The sequence below is a fragment of the Erythrolamprus reginae genome, chromosome 8 (assembly GCF_031021105.1).
Source record: "Erythrolamprus reginae isolate rEryReg1 chromosome 8, rEryReg1.hap1, whole genome shotgun sequence".
NCBI lineage: Eukaryota > Metazoa > Chordata > Lepidosauria > Squamata > Dipsadidae > Erythrolamprus > Erythrolamprus reginae.
Genome location: NC_091957.1, coordinates 4,447,716 through 4,465,445, shown reverse-complemented (window position 1 = coordinate 4,465,445; position 17,730 = coordinate 4,447,716). Strand labels below are relative to the sequence as shown.

Here is a 17,730-nt window from a genome sequence, read left to right as displayed (position 1 = left end):
ATAAGGGCAGACTAGATGGACCATGAGGTCTTTTTCTGCCGTCAGACTTCTATGTTTCTATATTCTATTCATTTTTATATTCTATTCTATTCTACTCTATGCTGTACTCTATTCTATTGTTTCCTATATTCTACTCTCTTCTATTCATTTTCTATATTCATTTTCTACATTCTATTCTATTCTGTTCTATTCTCTCTCGCTCTTTCTGAATCCGAAGAAAGAGAGAGCATAGGACCCGGCGAACATCTCCTGCTGCCTCCGCCGTCTCTCCTACGCAAAGGGCGCCTTTATGGCAGTCCCTCTGTTTTTCCCCCCGCCCTCCGCGAAGCGCATGCGCGCGCACGCACCCCGGCCGGCGTCCCTCTCGCTAGACTTCCCCCCTCCCGGTTTCCGGCCACTTCCGAATGGCGGCACTAGCACTTCCGGGTCGGCGCGTCCGTGGCTGGAAAAAAAACACACCCGGGACTCCGTGAAGCGACCCACCACCACCACGCCCGCGGTTTCCCTCTCCCCCCTCACCGCACGCACACCCGCCCCGCGCCTTGCCGGAGGGGGCCCGGTAGCGACGGCGGTGCCCGCCCGGCCCGTAAGTCACATTGCGGGCCTCGCTTCCTCATCCTCTTCCTCCTCCTGGACTCCAGGTCCCATGGTGCGTGGCCCCCGGCCTGGTCGGCCCAGAGGAAGGAGGGACGGGGCCTCGAGGGGGGGCGGAGGGGCCCTGGATGGATGGGGGAGGGGGAGGGACGTGGGGGGAGGGGTGCAGAGGGGCCCCTATTCCCCCCACCCACCCAGCCCCCCACCTGAGGGTCTCCAGCCCCCATTGGTCGCCCTGCTCCTGTGGGGGGGCGCCCATTGGGTCGAGGGGGAGAGACGGGGGAAGGGGTGCAGAGGGGCCCCTATTCCCCCCACCTGCCCATTCCCTCCACCTGAGGTCTCCAGCCCCATTGGTCGCCCTTTTCCTGTGGGGGCGAGGCCCATTGGGGGAGGGGTGCAGAGGGGCCCCTATTCCCCCCCATCCCCCCATCTTGGGGGTGTCCAGCCCCCATTGGTCGCCCTGCTCCTGTGGGGGGGGGGTTGGGGGAGGGGGAGAGACGTGGAGAGGGGTGCAGAAGGGTCCCTATTCCCCCTCATCCCCCACCCACCCACTTGTGGGTCTCCAGCCCCCATTGGTCGCCCTGCTCCTGTGGGGGGGGGGGGGTTGGGGGAGGGGGAGAGACGTGGAGAGGGGTGCAGAAGGGTCCCTATTCCCCCTCATCCCCCACCCACCCACTTGTGGGTCTCCAGCCCCCATTGGTTGCCCTGCTCCTGTGGTGGGGGGGGCTGATTGCATCCCTTCCCCCCCATCCCAACTCTGACAAGCATGGGGGGGTCTCTCTTATATTTAATTTACCTTTTTTATTTATTTTGTTTGTTTTGTCAAGTACCTATTGGTGGTATACAAAGTTATAACAATGATAGCAGTAAGAGAGAAACATTAGGACAGCTAACGGAAAGCACTCTAGTGCAGTGGTCCCCAACGTTTTTTCCACCAGGGACCAGTTTCAGCAAGACAATTTTTCTATGGCCCAGTGGGGGCGGAAAGGGGCGTGGTTGGGGGCGAGATTAAGCATGGGGGTGCTGGTCCTCCCCGCCCCTCTTTCCCGCCATCGTCCTGTGGCCGGCAGAACCTGCCTACCAAGCCCTCTTGCCCAGCGGGAGCTAAGCGCTGGAGAGAGGGGGGTCAGGCTGGCCCTCCTGCCTCCCCCCAGCCAAAAATGCAAAAGCGCCCCGCGGCAGAAGCCAAAAGAGGCTTGAGCCTCTCGGTCCTTCCTGCCCCTCTGTCCCATCCATCGTCCTGTGGCCAGCAGAACCTGCCTCCCGAGGCCTCTTGCCCGGAGGGAGGCAAAGCGCTGGAGGGAGGGGGTGGCGGCATGAGGGCCGGCAGCTGCTGACTCCACGGACCGGTGCAACATGCCCCGCGGCCCGGTACTGGTCCACGGCCTGGTGGTTGGGGACCCCTGCTCTAGTGCACTTACCCACGCCCCTTACTGACCTCTTGGGAATCAGGAGAAGTCAACAGTGGATAGTCTAAGGGTAAAGTTTTGGGGTTATGTGATGACGCTACAGAGTCAGGTACGGTAGTGAGTTCCAGGCATCAACTCCTCGGTTACTAAGGTCGTATTTCCTGCAGTCGAGTTTGGAGCGGTTTACTTAGAGTTTGTATCTGTTGTGTGCTCATGTATTGTTGTGGTTGAAGCTGAAGTAGTTCTCATATTGACCCAAGAGGCAAGCTGATTTCAACCCCCCCTCCGCCCCCCCATGCCCCACTTGCAAACAAACAGAAGCAGTGGGACTCCCATATATGGGGGTTAAGAATAAGACACCCCCGAAAACAAGCCCCGGGTGCTTATTTTGGGGCCCAAAAGAAAATAAGACCCAGTCTTATTTTTGGAGAAACATGTTGCTGGTAGCCTCGTTCAGTATTGTGGTGTACGATTGCTTTCTCCCTTGTGTGTGTTGTTGCTGAGAAACCACGGTCAGAGGTGGGGTGGTAAGCAAATATTTTCAATCCTGATTTCCTTTTTTCCTCCCACTTGGGTTTTCCGGTCCTGAACTCTTGAAGGTGGCTGGATGAAGCTTGCTTGCTTTGAACAGGACGGAAACATGCGTGGGCTCTGTTTGGCTGTCAAACTCTTTAGCGCATCTTTCCACTGGATCCGTCCAGGGTGTTTCCATGGTTTTTTTGTGTTCCACCGACAAGCAGCAATTGATCAGGATAGGCCAGGGGTTCTATGACATAGGGACTTCAACTCCCAGAATTCCTGACCTAGCATGATAGGCTCAAGAATTCTGGGAGTTGAAGTCCACATAACATAGAAGAGCCAACTTTGCCTACACCTGGTCTAAGGCTGTTGTCACAGTTTTTCCTCGACAGTTATCTATCTATCTATCTATCTATCTATCTATCTATCTATCTACTTACCTACCTACCTACCTACCTACCTACCATCTATTTATAAGCCATGGTGGCACAGTGATTAGAATGCAGTATTGCAGGCTGACTCTGCACACTGCCAACAGTTCGATTCTGATCAGCTCAAGGTGGATTTAACCTTCCATCCTTCCAGGGTTGGAGAAACATAGAAACATAGAAGTCTGACGGCAGAAAAAGACCTCATGGTCCATCTAGTCTGCCCTTATACTATTTCCTGTATTTTATCTTAGGATGGATATATGTTTATCCCAGGCATGTTTAAATTCAGTTACTGTGGATTTATCTACCACATCTGCTGGAAGTTTATTCCAAGGATCTACTACTCTTTCAGTAAAATAATATTTTCTCATGTTGCTTTTGATCTTTCCCCCAACTAACTTCAGATTGTGTCCCCTTGTTCTTGTGTTCACTTTCCTATTAAAAACACTTCCCTCCTGGACCTTATTTAACCCTTTAACATATTTAAATGTTTCGATCATGTCCCCCCTTTCCCTTCTGTCCTCCAGACTATACAGATTGAGTTCATTAAGTCTTTCCTGATACGTTTTATGCTTAAGACCTTCCACCATTCTTGTAGCCCGTCTTTGGACCCGTTCAATTTTGTGAAATGAGGACCCAGATTGGCTGATCCTGTAAACTGCTTAAAGGGGGCTGTAAAGCACTGTGGAGCAGTCTATAAGCCACCCCAAGTCTGCGGAGAGAGGTGGCATAAAAATCTAATAAATAATAATAATAATAATATAAGTGCTATTTCTATTTCTATATCATCTGTCTGTCTGTCTGTCTGTCTATCTATCCTATTTATCTAATCTACCTACCTACCTACTTACCTATTCATACCTATCTATCAAAGCGGGCAAAATTTGTCTTGCTTAGCAACAGGAATTTTGGGTGCAACTTCAATGGTGGTTATAAGCCAAGGTCCAGCTGTAGTTTGTAAAGTCACAGTGGATAGTTTAATTCTGCTAAACTCTTCAGCCAACTAGAGCAGGGGTTGGCAACCTTGAATTCAAAGAGCCACTTGGATTTGTTTCCCACAGAAAAGAAAACCCCAGGAGCCACAAAACCCTTCCCATGCCTATTTCCTGAGCAGCCACAAAACCAGCATATATATAGTTGAATTAAAGGTTTCATTTTCTTCTGAAACTTTTCTTTTCTTGGATTTATTCATAGTTGGCCTACAGAAAAGCTTAATGAATTTATTAAGCCGAAAAGCTTAATAAATTGCGCATCGGTGGGTGTTGCACATTGGCAGTTGTGACACATATTTTGAACGACAGGGAGCCGCAGCAGAAGGATGAAAGAGCCACATGTGGCTCCAGAGCCACGGGTCGCCAACCCCTGAACTAGACCATTAATGGTTTTTTTTGGGTTGTTTGTTTTTTTAAAGACATCATGGTTAAATGTGATGGCACAGCATAACACATGCGAACCCAGTCTGTGTTAAAATCGTAAGAACCTGGTTCCAAAGAAGGAAGAAGGAAGTGTTGGTTGTGTCCGATAAAACCCTACATGACATTGGACCAGATGACTTACGGGACCGCCTCCTGCAGCATGAATCCCAGTGACTGGTTATGTCCCAAAGAGTCGGGCCTTCTCCCATCAACTAGACAATGTCTCTTGGCGGGTCCTAGGGAAGAGCCTTCTCTGTGGGGGCTCCAGCCCTCTGGAACCAGCTTTCCTCAGAAATTCGCACTGCCTCTCCCCTCCTCGTCTTCTAAAGACTCACCTATGCCTCCAGACTTGGGGCCATTAGACTCTAGCCTCCTGGCCGACCAATGATGTGTATGTTGTTGTTGAGTGGTTGATTTTTAAAGTGATTGGTTTTTAATATAATGCGGATTTTAGATTAGATAAGTGCGTTTTATATTAATTGGATTTAGGATTTGTATTAGACTTAGTATTGTACTAGGCACAGGGACAGTTTCCCCCCGAGCGCCATCACTCTGCTAAACAAATACAGTGGTACCTCTACTTAAGACCTTTTCTAGATAGGAACTGGCCGTTCAAGATTTTTTTTTTTGCCTCTCTTTAAGAACCATTTTCTACTTAAGAACCCGAGCCTGGAAAAATTTCACAGGAAATTTGAGAGCAGCACAAAGGCCCGGCCAGTTTCCTGCCATGCCCCCTTTAATCCCAGCCATCTCGGGCTTTTCTGCACTGCCAGAGGAGCTTTTCGGTGGCGCTTAAGGAGGCTTTGGCAGCCCAGAGGGAACAAAGCATTTTCCTTTCTCTGGGCGCTTGGAGAGGGAATAAACCACTTCACTGTTGGTGACTCCCTCGCGCTGCCTCCCATACACCCGGTGCGAGGTTGCCTCCCGGAGCGTCTGGGCATGGAAAGGCAAAAGGGGGCACTCACCTTCTTCCTTTAGCAGCGACTGTCCTCCTCCTCCTCTTCCTCCTCCTCCTCCCACCCAAATTCTGAGGTTTTATTTCTTTCCTAATGGGTTTGCATGCATTATTTGCTTTTACATTGATTCCTATGGAAAAAATTGCTTCTTCTTAAGAACATTTCTACTTAAGAACCTGGTCACGGAACGAATTAAGTTCTTAAGTAGAGGCACCGCTGTCATTCCCTCAACATTGTCAAACTATTTACTAAATCTGCACTTCTATTACTACTAGTTTTTTTCCCATCATTCCTATCACCCATCTCCTCCCACTTAAGACTGTATGGCTGTAACTTATTGCTTGTATCCTTAAGATTTTTATTAATGTTGATTGTTTCCTCGTTGCTTATTTGACCCCTGTGACAATCATTAAGTGTTGGACCTCATGATTCTTGACACATGTCTCTTTTCTTTTATATGCACTGAGAGCATCTGCACCAGAGACAAATTCCTTATGTGTCCAACCACACTTGGCCAATAAAGAATTATATTATGTGTTGTGGTTAGCTCTGGCCCAGCTCCTGCCCCAAGGACTGTGGATGTGGGGGAGACATCCACATGCTGCAGGCCTGTTTTGCCCCCGGTGGAATCTGCTGATGAAGGCTCCTCTGACCAAGAAGACATGAGTGACAGGGAGGAGGAGAGTGTGGCAGACAGCTCAGAAGGAGATCAATTATCTAGCTCCTCCTTGGATTCAGAACAAGAGTTAAGGATACAGCCACACATGCGGAGAGCGATGCATAGGCAGCAACAACTGAGAGATTATTATCAAAGAAAATGAGGCCACCTGTGGTTGGGTGGGGCTGTGGTCATTAGTGAGGCTGCTATAAAGAGCAGCCTGTGGGTTTGGCCATTGTGGAGGATTATCTGATCGTTGTGTTTCGTGACTGCTTTACTGACTTTGACTTTTTGTGTGCTGATTTTTCCCCGCTTTGAAACTAAACCAGGGCAAAGTGTGTTTCACTTTGTGAAAGAAGAAGGACTGTGAATTGCCTCACAGCTGCAAGCTAAGTATCACAGAACTGATAAGGGACTTGTACAAATTACCAGTTTGTTTGGAGACTCTTTGCTATACCAAAAGAGGGCTTGGTTTAAGTGAATTTTCATTATAAAGAACATTGTTTTGAATTTTCAAACGTGTGTGTGTCTGAAATTTATACCTGTGAATTTTTGGGAGGATTCTACCAGAGAGCCTGACAGAACAATTATTGTTCTTTTTATATGTTGTCTTTATATGTTCTTTTTATAAGTCCTCAGAGAGGGGCTGCATATAAATCCAATAAATAAATAAAAGGAATAGAATAGAATAGAATTTTTTATTGGCCAAGTGTGATTGGGCACACAAGGACAAGGATTGGGCAGCACATAAGTCAAATAAATTGAACAGTGACAGACTTCAAATGCAGCTTAATCGAAAACAAGAGGCTGCATTTAAAAAGACCAACAACCAAAAAACAACAACAGCAAACATCCTCCCCTTGCCCGTTTCCGAGCAATATTGAAATGAAAAATGGCATCGTTTTGTCATCTGCTCCAATTGATGTTCCCCTCTTTCGCGGTGACAGCTGAAAAGGCCCACAGGTGCCATCTAAAGAGGTGACCACGTTGTCATATTTCATTTAGGCGTCCCTCTGCAAAGGCATAATTACCTAATTAGGTTGTTAATTAGGAGATTAGCATTTCGCTCTATTGATAGAATGCACTTTGCAGGCGGGCGTCGAGGAAACAGATTTGTTGGTCTAATTTATAAGTGTGGTGGTTTTCCTTCCCTCCCTTCCTCCCCCCTCCCCACCTCTGCCCCCTCCCCACAATTCCTATTTGCTTAAAATATTCAGGAAGAATAATTCCGCGTTCTGGGATTGGGGGGGGGGGAGCTTCTTTTCATTGACACCCGGCCATTTAGACATTTCAGCCATGGCGAAGCCAGTTGGCGTTCTCCAGTTGTCCTCCTGGAAGACACCCAGCTTAGAGAAGAGGGATAGGGCTGATTTGCTAAGATCTTTTGCGTAAAAGTCTCTCCTCCTCCTCCTCCTTTCCTCCTCCTCTTCATCCCCCTCCTCTTCTTCTTCCTCCTCCTCTTCTCCTCTTCTTCTTTCCTCCCTCCTCCTCTTCTTCTTTCTTTTTCTTCTTCTCTCCTCTTTTTCTTTCTCTCTTCTTCCTTTTCTCCTTTTCTCCTCCTCCTCCTTTTCTTCTTCTCCTCTCCTCCATTTCTTCCTGCTACTCCTCCTCTTCTTCCTCCTCCCTCCTCCTCCTCCTTAAACATATGTTCCCTTCATCATATTTTTCTGGCACCACGCCCTGCAAAAATATTTCTGGCTTTAGGTCTGTGTTGTTTTATTTTTTTATCATTTCCTCTAACCATGTATGTATTTTTGTCCAATTTTTGGGGGGGAGGAGGGGGGCTCTTCTATTTTTGACATCCATCCAAACAAACCCATTAAATTTTTTTTGAGTTCACCTGGAAAGTAACCAAGACAGTAGATCTCCTTGCTTCTCTGTCGTTGTTTTGCCCACTATATCCCTGGCCAGACGTCCTGGCACGGGAATAGTATATTTACAAGCGATAGTCCCTCTCCCATTCCCATTTGCCCTTTGACTAATGTGCAGGTTGAAAGGATGCCAGTTTTGAGAGCTTCCAAGGGAGCCCAAGTCCTCTCCAGGCCTCCCACTCAGGCCGTAAACAGTGTAAAGTTGGGGTTCAGTGCACAGGAAGATGGAAACAAATATATAAATGGGCCTTTGCACCTGCTGTTAGCCTGTTGTTTAACTCCCTCGGCAGGCATTAAATCATTTTCAAGCACAATAATAGCGTGGGAGGTAAATTAACTCGCCATTAACCATCTTATAAATACACAATTAACATGCCAGCATTTATACGACGCCATAGATGGGGCAGCGGTAATTTTTGGCTGGGAGTTGGCTTCCCCGGGTGTCCATCCTTCGGTCTTTGAGGTGCTTCAAGCTGTGAAGAAGAGGAGAAGGGGGGAGAAAGAAGAGGCGAGAAGGAGAACAAGAGGAGGAGGGAGAAAAAGAGGAGAGAAGAAGGGGAAGGAAAGGAGGAAGAGGAAGAGGACTAGGAGGAGGAATAGCTGGCAAAGAAGACAAGAAAGAGGAAGAACAGTAGGAAGAGGGAGGAGGAGGAGAAAGGGAAAGAAGAGGAAGGGAGGAAGAAAAAGAAGAGAGAAGGAGGAGGAGGAGGAATAGTTGGCAAAGAAGACAAGAAAGGAAGAACAGAAAGAAGGAAGGAAGGAAGGACCGAAAGGGAGGAAGGAAGGAAGGATGGACTGAAAATAAGGAAGGAAGGAAAGAAAGAAAGAGAATACATGTTGAGAGGGGAGGCATACAAATGTAAATAATAATAATAATAATAACAACAACAACAACAACATGTCCATCCCAATAGTACAAAATGCGGCTGCGCGAGCAGCCTCTTAAGATAAGCCCATGTCTCTCCACCACTCTGCGACATTTAAATCTAAAATGTCACCGTCTTCCCTGACTTAATTATTAGTTCTCGACGTACGACCACCATTGACCCCCAGATTGTTTTATGTCGGTTGTTAAAATTAGTTTTGCTCCATTCTGCAACCTTCTTCCACGTGGTCGTTTGGTGAATCACTGCGGTGGGTTCTGTTAGTCGCGGGGTTGTTAAGTGTGAAAAATGGTCGTAAGTCCACTTTTCCCCAGTGTCTTTGAAACTCCGAACGGTCACTAATTGAGCCGTTGTAAGTCAAGAGCCACCTGCTCCTTCCCTAAGGCTTGTCCTCTTCTCTCCCACCCGACAGGTAAAGAAGACGTCGGTTCAGCATGGATCGGAGGAGATAGTAGGCGAAGGCAGCGGAACCTGGCTTGGTAGGATGGCTTTCTTGGATAACCCGGCTATTATCCTGGCTCACATCCGGCAGTCGCATGTGACCAGCGATGACACGGGGATGTGTGAAATGGTCCTCATCGACCACGACGTGGACCTGGAAAGGTTCCAGCCGGCTTCGGCCAACGGGGACGACAGCTCGGAAGGGCCAAGCAGCAACGGCGAGCCTCAGGGTTATGTGTATTCTCAGTCCGTGGATATTACCTCAAGCTGGGACTTCGGCATTCGGAGGCGTTCGAATACAGGTGATTCTCGCAAGGCCTGTGTGTGTGTGCATCTTGGGAGGCTAAGATGTAATAATAATAATTAATAATAATAATAATAATTAATATAATAATAATAGTATAGTAGTAGTAGTATCTTGGGAAGCTGAGATGTAATAATAATAATAATAATAATTAATAATAATAGTAGTTTGTTTATTTATTTGTTTGTTTGTTTATTTATTTATTTATTAGATTTATATGCCGCCCCTCTCCGTAGGCTCACAACAATAGCAAGAACAATGTAAAAAACAAATCTAATAATTTAAAAAACACTAAAAACCCCATTATTAAAAGCAAACATACACACAAACATTCCGTGTATAAACTGTATAGGCCCGGGGGAGATGTGTCAATTCCCCCATGCCTGAGGGCAGAGATGGGTCTTAAGAACTTTACGAAAGGCAAGGAGGGTGGGGGCAGTTCTAATCTCCGGGGGGAGCTGGTTCCAGAGGGTCGGGGCCGCCACAGAGAAGGCTCTTCTCCTGGGTCCCGCTAAACGACATTGTTTAGTTGATGGGACCCGGAGAAGGCCAACTCTGTGGGACCTAACCGGTCGCTGGGATTCGTGCGGCAGAAGGCGGTCCCGGAGATATTATAATAGTAATAATAGTAATTTATTAGATTTGTATGCCGCCCCTCTCCGAAGACTCGGGGCGGCAATAGCCATAGCATTTAGAATCGCCTTACCAGGTATTCATCTGGCTAGCCTCCTTAGTCTGGTCAGCTTCAGCACATTATTTTATCCCCTGGTTAGGGCTTTAAAAAAAACTTTATTCGGAGAGAGTAACAATGAAAGAGCTTGTAAGCCAGTAAGCACTGGGAACATCATTAGCACCTGGAAAGAAACATTCTAAGCAAGTAGAGCAATGGGGGAAAAGCCTGCAAAGACTTAGGGCTTGGAAAACATTCTTTGCAGAGAGTAACAATGAAAGAGCTTGCAAGCCAGTAAGAGCTGGGAACATCATTAGCACCTGGTTAGGGCTGGAAAGAAACTTATTCGAAGCAATTTAGAGCAATGAAAACCCTGCAGAGACTTAGGGCTTGGAAAACATTCTTCGCAGAGAGTAACAATGAAAGAGCTTGCAAGCCAGTAAGAGCTGGGAACAGTGTTAGCACCTGGTTAGGGCTGGAAAAAAACATTCGGAGTCCTTGGAGACAGACATCATATAAATCCAATAAATAAATAAATAGAGAATGAAAAAAACGCTGCAAAGACTTAGGGCTTGGAAAACATTCTTCACAGAGAGTAACAATGAAAGAGCTTGCAAGCCAGTAAGAGCTGGGAACAGTGTTGGCACCTGGTTAGGGCTGGAAAAAACATTTGAAGTCCTTGGAGAGAGACGGCATATAAATCCAATAAATAAATAAATAAATAGAGAATGAAAAAAAACCCTGCAAAGACTTAGGGCTTGGAAAACATTCTTTGCAGAGAGTAACAATGAAAGAGCTTGCAAGCCAGTAAGAGCTGGGAACATTGTTAGCACCTGGTTAGGGCTGGAAAAAACATTCGGACTCCTTGGAGACAGACGGCATATAAATCCAATAAATAAATACAGAATGAAAAAACCCTGCAAAGACTTAGGGCTTGGAAAGCATTCTTTGCAGAGAGAAACAATGATAGAGTTTGCAAGGCAAGAGCTGGGAAGGTCGTTAGTTAGGGCTGAAAAAAGAGCTACATTCAGAGTATAAGACGCACCCAAATTATCAGCCTCTTTCAGGAAGGAAAAGGGAGCATCTTATGCGCCAAAAATATGGTATGTCCTAATTCACAGTGTTTTTACAGCCCCCTCTAAGCAATGTAGAGGAAGCAGAGGTTACAAAAAATGAAAAGTAGGAACAGTGTGTGTGTGTGTGTGTGTGTGTATTTATTTATTTATACACATAGACACACACTGTTACTACTTTTCATTTTTTGTAACCTCTGCTTCCTATTGATTGGGTACATGCTTAATTGTTTAATTATCTGTAGAAACATAGAAACATAAAAGACTGACGGTAGAAAAAGACCTCATGCTCCATCTAGTCTGCCCTTATACTATTTTCTGTATTTTATCTTAGGATGGATCTATGTTTATCCCAGGCATGTTTCAATTCAGTTACTGTGGATTTACCAACCACGTCTGCTGGAAGTTTGTTCCAAGGATCTACTACTCTTTCAGTCAAATAATATTTTTTCACGTTGCTTTTGATCTTTCCCCCAACTAACTTCATATTGTGTCCCCTTGTTCTTGTGTTCACTTTCCTATTAAAAACACTTCCCTCCTGAACCTTATTTAACCCTTTAACATATTTAAATGTTTCGATCATGTCCCCCCTTTCCCTTCTGTCCTCCAGACTATACAGATTGAGTTCATTAAGTCTTTCCTGATATGTTTTATGCTTAAGACCTTCAACCATTCTTGTAGCCCGTCTTTGGACACGTTCCATTTTGTCAATATCTTTTTGTAGGTGAGGTCTCCAGAACTGAACACAGTATTCCAAATGGGGTCTCACCAGCGCTCTATATAAGGGGATCACAATTTCCCTCTTCCTGCTGTATCTGTAGCATTTTAAATCAACCTAATGCTCCTTTATTGAAAATAAATTGAAAATAACCAAACGGGCTTTCCTCCCAGCTTTAGAAGAATGAGCCAGTGCTCTTGAGTCTGAATTGATGTCTTTCGTTGGCTCAACAATGGATGTAATTGATTTAATTCATTTGACTTCCATGCCGCCCAATCCCAATGGGACTTTCACCTAAAACCGGGACCTGGTCCTCACCTAATGACAGTCCAGTTCTCTCATAATGACCACTACTAGAAGTCCTGAAACTGCTGTCCCCAAGCCATGGAATCATATGGTGTTTCGCCTAACAACGGCTTCACTTAGCGTTGAAATTCCAGTTGAGCTGTTTCACCCAGATTCAGCACCTTGGACAACTCCTTCTCACCAATGTAAATTCCTTCCCAACTAGCCCAGAACTTGAGAAGCTGCTAAGATACCAGATATTCTGGGACTCTGTCCTTACTAGGACCTTCCATGCTCTTGGCAAATCTTGTAAGCTTCATGGTCCAAGATTGAAAAGAGGCTGGAAGGCAGAGGCAGGAACATTGCAAATTTTCTCTGCGTTGGGTTCAATTTCGACAAGCCAGAATGGACCATGGTTGGCTTCTTGACCTAAAATGGAATGGCATTCCACCCTTCTCTGGAACGTCCTCATTCCCCTCACTCTCCCTTCACAAATTATACTGGGAACATAGTCGACACTATTTTGAAAAACGAAACAAAGCAGTGATTCACTTAAGAGGAAAGTCCAATCCCAATTTTGGTTGTAAGTCAGGGGACTAAGTCTTTTTTTAAAGCCCCATTTCTCTCACCAGAAGGGTGTCTTGGATTGAATGTGGGCATTCTAGTCAAACCAAGGATTGCTCCAAGTTGTAGTAGTAGTAGTAGTAGTAGTAATAATAATAATAATAATAATAATAATAATAATAATAATAATACTGTGGGACTTCCGACTGACCGAATTTTGAAACATAACACACCAGACTGATTGTGGAGAAAAAGAAAGAAAGTATTTATTTATTTATCTATTTATTTATTCAATTTTTTTATGCCACCCTTCTCCTTAGACTCAGGGTGGCTTACAACATGTTAGCAATAGCAGTTTTTAACAGAGCCAACCTATTGCCCCCACAATCTGGGTCCTCATTTTACCCACCTTAGAATGATGGAAGACTGAGTCAACCTTGAGCCGGTTATGAGATTTGAACCACTGACCTTCAGATCTACAGTCAGCTTCAGTGGCCTGCAGTACAGCACTCTACTTGCTGCGCCACCCCGGCTCTATGGATCATTGACATCGCAATCCCAGGGGACAGCAGAATTGAGGAGAAGCAGCTAGAGAAATTAGTGAAATACGAAGATCTAAAAATCGAGCTGCAACGACTCTGGCATAAGCCAGTGAAAGTGGTCCCAGTGGTCCTTGGAACGCTGGGCGCAGGGCCAAAGGATCTCAGCGGACATTTGGAAACCATCGGAATTGACAAAATCTCCATCTGTCAATTGCAAAAGGCCACTTTACTGGGATCGGCAAACATAATTCTCCGCTACATCACGTAGTCTTAGGTGCTTGGGAAGCGCCCGACTGGGGATGAAATACGAAATCCAGCATAGTGATCTCGTTTGCTTTGTTGTATTGATGATGATGATGATGATGATGATGATGATGATATAATAATAATAATAATAATAATAATATAACAACAACAATAATAAATATTTATTTATAATGCCCTTTTAACAAAGGGCATGACAGCAAGCCATATACAGCTAAAAAAGACAGACAGTAGACAATACTTAGTTAAAACACAACTAATAAACCCACAAACACTTCTTTATCTCCTGGCGGGGTGGGAAATTGACATTTAAAACATAGAGAGAATTCCAAGTGGCGGCAAAGACAGCCATCTCCTGATTACTGATATTTCACCTATTTGAGCGTGGAACTGTTTTGGATGTGGATTCGAAAATATGTAAAGAGGGGAAAAAATGATATTCATATTTTAAGATTTGACTAATGTTGCGCAGAAACAAATCATTTATTTTTACTACCTATAAACTGTTCCAGCACAGGCAAGGAAAAGCTATGCTAATTTATATAGCGTTGACATTTTATAATTTTCATGATTTTTTTTTTAGATAAAAGATTTTATATTTAAAACTTTAATAGTCTAGTCTGAGTTCATTTATCTTTAATTTTTGAAACGGGGAGAGTAATTCATAACAGTAATTTTATTCCTGTAATGTAATATTCACTTCAGTTCATTTGTGCATTAAAATTCCTTTAAGACCGTTATTAATGATTTATATAATGAAATGTCATATTAATCACAGAAGTTTTCACATTTTATTATTCTCTTCCATGTTAATACTATCTTTATGATCTCTATTAATGTTTTATATCCTCTAATTTCAATTATAAATCAAGAACATTTTCATGTTTTTGTTGGTATTTGCTTTTCAGAAGTGCCACCTTTAAAATTTTATTGCCCTCACCCCCACCCATAGATGGGCAGCATAAAACATCTTTATTCATAGAAAGGTAGTTAATTATGTCTTTTTGTTCGTGGCAAACTTTCGTTGACAAACTTAAAACATTATAATATTTTTCCCCCCTCCTTTTCTCTAAGCTCAGAGACTCGAACGGCTAAGGAAAGAGAGACAGAACCAGATCAAATGCAAAAACGTTCAGTGGAAAGAGAGAAACGCCAGCTGTTCTGGTAAAAAAAAAAAAATCTTATTATTTTATTCACTGTTTGTTTCCGTGCTTGTTTCATTGCATAAAACCTGATTAAGTCTGTAAATTGTTGCATGATTGGTTTCCGGATGCGATTCAAAGTGTTGGTTATGACCTTATAAAGCCCTATATGGCATCGGACCAGATTACTTATGGGACCGCCTTCTGCCGCATGAATCCCAGTGTCCGGTTAGGTCCCACAGGGTCGGCCTTCTCCAATGTCGCTTGGCAGGGCCTAGGGGAAGAGCCTTCTCTGTGGGGGCCCCCGGCCTCTGGAATCTAGGAGGAGCCTAGACAATGTCGCTTGGCGGGGCCTAGGGGAAGAGCCTTCTCTGTGGGGGCCCCCGGCCCTCTGGAATCAGCTCCCCCCAGAGATTCGCACTGCCCCCACCGTTCCCGCCTTCCGCAAGAATCTGAAAACCTATTTATGCCGCCGGGCTTGGGGTCACTAGAGTTTGTGGTACATCTGAATGAATGATTTTTAATGTTTTAGCTTCTTTTAGAATGATATTAGATTCGTTATTTATATTAATTGGATTTCAGATGTTTTTATTGTATATTGTTCTTTGATATGTTGTGAGCTGCCCCGAGGGCATGGAGAGGGGTGACATATAAGTCCAATAAATAAATAAAATAAATAAGTGATAAAAGGTGAGAATGATTTTGGAGATTGCTTGAGGGAAAGATGCATAACGCAAGAGAGGTTTCCGCTAAAGCAGAGATCGGCAACCTTAAACGCTCAAGGTCCTGACCAGAAGCACCCCATTCAATTCCCCCACCATAGAGTCTCCTCCTAGCACGGCGTCCTTTTTCCTCTACCGGTCCAAACCGAAAGCCCTATCAGTTGTGGAGCTGACCGGAAAACTCACCCCTTACCATAGAGTCTCCTAGCCCCCCCTTTCCCCCCACCCTAACCGGAAACTCCTCTCAAAATTGCGGTGCCAACCAGCCACAGGGAGTCGCAACAGAAGGATGAAAGAGCCACATGCGGCTCCCGAGCCGCGGGTTGCCGACTCTTGCTTTAAAGAATTCACCGAAAACATGAGCTGTCCCTCTTTATGTGTCCCGCCCATCTGGACTTCAGCACCCATCATCCCTAGTCAGAAGGTTTGATCACGAGTAGGCGGGAAATCAGTGATGGGCTGCTGGTTACTCAGACCAACTCCCCCCGTAGATTAGAATGGCCCCCTCCCTCCTTGCCTTTCGTAAGCTACTTAAAACCCACTTCTGCTGCCAGGCATGGGGGAACTGAGATACTCTTTCCCCCTAGGCCTTTACAATTTTATGCATGGTATGTCTGTATGTATGTTTGGTTTTACAATAAGGGTTTTTAACTGTTTTAATATTGGATTGTCATATGCTGTTTTACTACTGTTGTTAGCTGCCCTGAGTCTACGGAGAGGGCGGCATACAAATCCAATAAAATAAAATAAAATAAGTACGTAGCTCCAGTAGGGGAAAAATGGCAGCTGTGCATGCAGATGAAAGTCCCTGGCACACACATGCGCAACCCTGCACGAGATTTGGCTTCTGCGCATGTGCAGCAAGTAGAGTCTTGTGTGACTGCACTCAGGCAAGCAACATTTTTACGATTTTCGGCGATTTTTTGCTTCTGCTCATGTGCAGGAGCAAAAATATCGGTGAAAATTCCCAAAATCTTAGTCGCAAACGTGGTCTCACGCAAGATTTCTCTTGCTGTGCATCCGCAGAAGCCGAATCTGGCGCCAATGAAAATCCACAAAACCTCACTTGCGCGTGCGTCCTCACACAAGTTTTCACTCGCTGCGCATGGGCAGAAGCCGAATCTCGCGCCAATAAATATCGGCAAAATATCACGCAAGATTTCTCTTGCTGCGCAAGCGCAGAAGCCGAATCTCACGCCAACGGGCACACTCGCAGCCACCGGACGTGCCCGCGACAGCCTCGTAGGGCGCACCGGTAGTGCCGAAGACGAGCGGCCCTTCACTGAGCGGGATGATGGGACTTGTAGTCCAATACCCGTGTTTAATCACAGGTGATCAGAGCTGGAATCCTTTGGAGGCGATCCGCTTCTGGTTTCTGGTCCTGATGGATCCGATAAGATCCAGTCCTTTAACAGCCGAAGATTTAGAGATTGCCAGAAGTGCTGTTGATTTTCCGACAAGCAGCTCCAGCTCGGACGGTGTTAGAGAGAATTGACCCCAAGCTTTGGGACCACTTCTGTTGTCCTGGGCTGCCCTGATGCTGCCTTAGGCTGAGCGGCTAATCTGAGCAGATTAGTTTTGTCCTCTTTGTTCAAGGATAGCGGAGGGTGTGGGGTTTGGTTGCGCTCCTCGAGTTCGCTTGCGCACAGCCCGCTGTTTTATTTATTAAGCTGCTATGCCTCCCAGGAGCGCAGAGCAGGGCTGGCGAGAGATGTTCCCTTTTTATTCTGAGAGAGAGAGAGAGAGATCTGCGCCGTCTTATGAGGCTTCAAAGTGTCTCCTTTTGTTGAACGCACAACGAGATTCCTTGCAGATCGGCGGAGCCACCTGGGAATTGGCCTTCCCAGCAGACTCCTTTCACGGCAGATTCTCTCCACTTTCCCCCCTTGTTTATCCTTTAAACAGTCCCTGGAAATAACCACTGTTGTGTTTTGCTCCGCTACATTTATTTATTTATTTATTTATTCGACTTCTATGCCGCCCAATCTCGAAGGACTCCGGGCGGTTTACAACCACAGCACAAGTACAATATAAATAGTTATACAAACGGTAAAAGAAGTCGAACGTTGTCCAAGGCTAAAACATTAACAAACTAAAATCCCATTAAACCCAGTTATACATCTCCACCCCATTCCCATTCAGTGAAGCGGTGGATGTGATGTGCCGGTGCCTGGAAGCTGTAAGGATCTGGATGGGGGCCAACAGGCTCAGGCTCAACCCAGACAAGACCGAGTGGCTGTGGACTGTCTACGGGACCGTCTCCTGCCG

At 45.6% G+C, this 17,730-nt stretch overlaps 1 protein-coding gene across 2 annotated transcripts in view; it reads left to right on the top strand.

The window, feature by feature from the left end:
- The first annotated feature begins 395 nt into the window (after positions 1–395).
- The window catches only part of MAPKAP1 (MAPK associated protein 1), a 125,459-nt gene continuing 108,124 nt past the window's right edge, over positions 396–17,730 (top strand). The window contains exons 1-3 of one of the 2 annotated variants that reach the window (XM_070758692.1): positions 396–586; positions 9,150–9,480; positions 14,673–14,762. The gene's annotated coding sequence lies outside the window, so the exon portion shown is untranslated. Of the gene's footprint in view, positions 650–9,149; positions 9,481–14,672; positions 14,763–17,730 lie in introns of both variants that reach the window. The other variant, XM_070758691.1, reaches the window with a different exon arrangement.